Raw genomic sequence first — 4,324 nt, forward strand, 5'->3', positions numbered from 1 at the left:
ACTGATTTTTAATAATAGGCCACGCGTAAACTGATTCAAGCGTACCTGTATTTATAAAGACCTCACACATGATAATCCCACCCACAAACCATTTGAACATAAGCCTGTTGGCACCCATATGTATATACTTGAAAGCCTATTATTTAAGTACAAAATATCAGTAACACCCGCACATAACGAGTATTTTTTTGTTGAGCAAGTTTGAACGTATTCGAATTTTAATGGTTCGGCAAGTAAAATTTTTTTTTAGAAGTGATTTTTCTCAATAGTTCAATAATTGTTAAATAGATTTCACTATTAGTTCTATTTAATGAATAAAATTTATTCTTATCATTGGAAAGGTCGATGGTTTTACATATATTACAGCTGAACTGCGATAAACCAAATATCCTGAACAGCAAAAACGGTAGTATCCGGTTTTCATTTGGGAGAGGAAAGGGGAGTTTATATAGATACGTACCGAAATCAGATAAAGGAGGCGTGCCGAAAAGCCTCATTTCCGCCCCAGAGCAACAAAAGTTCTTTATTAAAATGTATTATTGCATTAAGGCACGCAGTGCTCTTTCAGAATATGTAAAGAAAACATCAAATCGTTTGACTGTTTTTTGATTATTCTGTGGTGGAATTGAGGCCTTATTTTATCTAGCTGTTATAAATATCATACTTACATAAAATATGGTTCTTTTTGGCTATTAATTGGCTACAGAAATAATATATAAGTGATGAATATTATCAGCAATCTACTTTCTTTTTATTTATAGGCAATTTTATTACAGATATGATACACAAATTACATACAGAACAAAATTAAATCTTAATATTATTTCTCTAGCCTTTTTTTTCCTAAGCAGTACACTGTCATCAGTCATCCATATTAAATTATGGAAATTTATAAAGGAATAAGGAATACCTCGTCATGTGACAGAAAAACAGCCTCAATATAATCGTTAAAAACAAGCTTAAAATTAAATTACGGAATAGGCTACAATTTCATTTATATAAATTTGAAAGAAAAGTTTTACTTTCAGATAAAGAAATCGGAATTTCTAATGAAATATCGTTATAAATTCTACTTAAACCATTGAGATGCTTTGGAGCGTGATAGAGGACTTGGGGAGGGAGTGTAATTTATCGTCAGTTCCTAAAACAAGTTCTTCTATTTTATGTTTGCATGTTTGCCAGAGACGATGTCAAGATGATGAGTTTTTTAAACCATCAATCAAAATTTACCAAACGATTTGTATGATGTTAGAACTTTTATTTCAATCAAATGACATATAAATCAGTTACATTTGTTTTTAAATGGGAAAAAAATTCAGCGAATTTCATAATATTTTTAAAGAAATAAGTACAGTTTTAGAAAGTTTAACTGTAATAATGATACATATAAAGACTTGTTTACACTATCCAATTAAAATGATTTATTATTGAAGTAATCTATATAACATATCAAAAACGTCCATTTATGATAGAACGACAGGCGGAGCAAAATACATGACGATTCAATCGCGCCCTTCCATAATCTCACTAATACTTAGAGTAAATTTTTGGTGCTATTTAATGACAGTAAAGACGGAAGGGGGGGGGTATCGAGTCGGCCAACTGGAGTGGCAAAAATTTGGGGAGGTATGTCCTTAAAATATTATATACAGTAATCTCGATCATTGAGACTCAATACGACCAGGGCAATTCCGAAAACTGGTATCGTATGGAAAAATTCATTTATAAATTAAAGGGTGATTATATAAGTTGGCATATGCTTGAAACTCGAAAAATTAATTTTATCGATGGTTGGTATCGAAAATGGTTCAAGCAAAAAATGTTGGGTGTGTAGACGCGCATCTTATGCAGGCATTAAATTTGACCTAGGTTTTCAAGCTCACTCTACTCCATAACTTACTCCATAACATTAAACACATGCAAAAGGACGATATTGACAACCGATTTCCTAAATCGTGCTCACCAGTTTCCTAAAGAACCTCACAAGATTAGATAGGAATAACATTTTGGAGGTGATTTGAAAAATTTTCACAGAATACCATTTTCCTAGTCATATAAGTACTATATGTATAATGTATATGTAGCTTTAATCGCCCGTAGGTCAAAAAGTATTCGTTTAAAAGTTTTGTGGCCGGGAGAGGTTTTGATCAGAAACATCTGAGGAACCTTTTGGGGATGTTTTGATAATGTTTCACAGAAAGCCATTTTTCTAATTTTTCTATCTAATTTTGCGTGGTCCTTAATTTTTTTATAAATTTCTTTATTTTTTTTTAATGTAAATGATGAAAATATCCTATTATTTAACAAGTAAATCAAATTTTACATCAAATTTACCTGATTTACTGGCATTTCATCACCATAAAACTATTCGATTTTGCCAAAAGATTGGAAACCCCTGAAGATCTCGCAGCGTCAGCGGGAAGAAAGGGATTGGCAGGATTGTTCCTATTGCCTTAGATTTTCTTTTGAAATAAGATCTTTGACCTCAAAATGACCTTTAAGGTCATTCAAAGCTATATTTGGACGTGAATTATTCTTCTCTTTGCAAAAACTGCAATAAAAAAGAGGTAATAAGATCTTTAACTTTGGAATGAGCTTCAAGGTCATACAAACTCAATATAGAAAATAGGAGTTCCCATTTGAAAAATCGATTTTTGCTTTGCTGTAGCCTTGAGGCTATGTTCGAGGTCAAATCCATTTGATTCCCCGCCGAAAAATGTAAAAATCGAAAATCTGTGCGAGATTTCGAGTCGATTCCATACTTTAGGAACAAGTTTATGTATTAACCGTTGCTAAAAATTTGCAGGCAAAGAAAAAATTAACAGGTACGATTTAAGCAACCTATACAGATTATGAAACTTTCCTCTATCTTGTACTTAACTTGATTCGTTTTATCTTGATGTACGGTGCGGTATCCTAAAAAGGTTTAGTTTAGTTTGGTTTTTGTTTTTGTTTTTGTTTTTTTTTTTGTAAATAATTAATTTAATGAGAAATTGAAAGGTTTTGTACTTATTATTAATAAAAATATGAAGTAAACGTGTTTTATTGGTTAAACAGTTAATAATAACAGTAAACTTGTCTCTTAATTTACAACATAAACTGTGTTTGATGTGTGCAGCTTGCCCCTATCACATGATATTTTTATTGGACATGAAAACTAAAGCAACAACAAGGCTATTTTTAATTTTACATGTTCTCATAAATAATGTTATACAATACAATACAACGAAATTCATATCAAATATTCCAATCACTTCCATATAATATATCAGAAATCTCAAAAAAAACAAGTGAAAACAAACAATTGACTGAGTTAATTGTTGAAATACTACGCATAAATAGTGTTGATTACTCTATCACATTGCACATACATATACAAATTATATAATACATATTATACAATTTACGCCTAATTTGCGCCCTCACGGATAAACAGTGCTGTTTAAGAAAAAATGTTTCAAGCAAAAGTTGTTTATTTTTTTATAAGGAACATTTTTTACATTTAAACTTTTGTTCTATCTCTAACGGTTTACAAGATGGATCCTACGGACCCAAGACCCAATTGATGCTCATTTACGAACTCGACCTCACTTTTTACGTCCATTTGAATCATGTCATTTCTATGGAAGTAAAGTTGGGGTTTAGGGTACGGGCTAAGTGTATGGAAGTTTTTGTGGAGTCATTTGTAGTGTTTTTCTTTTGTAAATATATATTTAATAACTGTATTGAATAACAACCAGAATTAAATAAGTTAATCGTTTTTATTTTAATTCTTCCGGTGTCGACGACAAACTGAATTGATTATCAAAATCTTTATTAACGCAAGCGAAGTCGCGGGTAACACCTAGTAGATTAATAAAGTTATGGGCCCTTTCCGATAGAGTTCACAAATGCCTCTACAATTTAAATGAATAATTTGGGAATTATCCTTCCCTAATTCAGCAAATCTTATGGTATAAAAAATATCAACAGTTCAAATTCTTTTTGAGTTAAAAACTCTCAATTTAGGTCACTTTTATTGATGTTCTATTGTATTCATTAAATGTGAACGTTTTACAAATTTCTTGATGTAATCAGTATCAAGAAATTCATTTTCAACCCTCTAGCTACAAAATTAACAAAATTCTCACCCGCTAATCGAATTTCAACAAACTTTCATTCGTTTTTGCAATCTCACATAGAAATCATTCCACACCAAGACAAACTTTTTGGTGATGGTGTCCAACCGAAGCTCCGACTTCGGCCACTTTCACCCAATAAAACCAGATTTCGCGCCGAGACCGAAACTTTGGTCAAAGACTTCAAGGAAGGAAATTGCAGGTAT

Source organism: Chrysoperla carnea, chromosome X (genome assembly GCF_905475395.1).
Source record: "Chrysoperla carnea chromosome X, inChrCarn1.1, whole genome shotgun sequence".
Taxonomy (NCBI): domain Eukaryota; kingdom Metazoa; phylum Arthropoda; class Insecta; order Neuroptera; family Chrysopidae; genus Chrysoperla; species Chrysoperla carnea.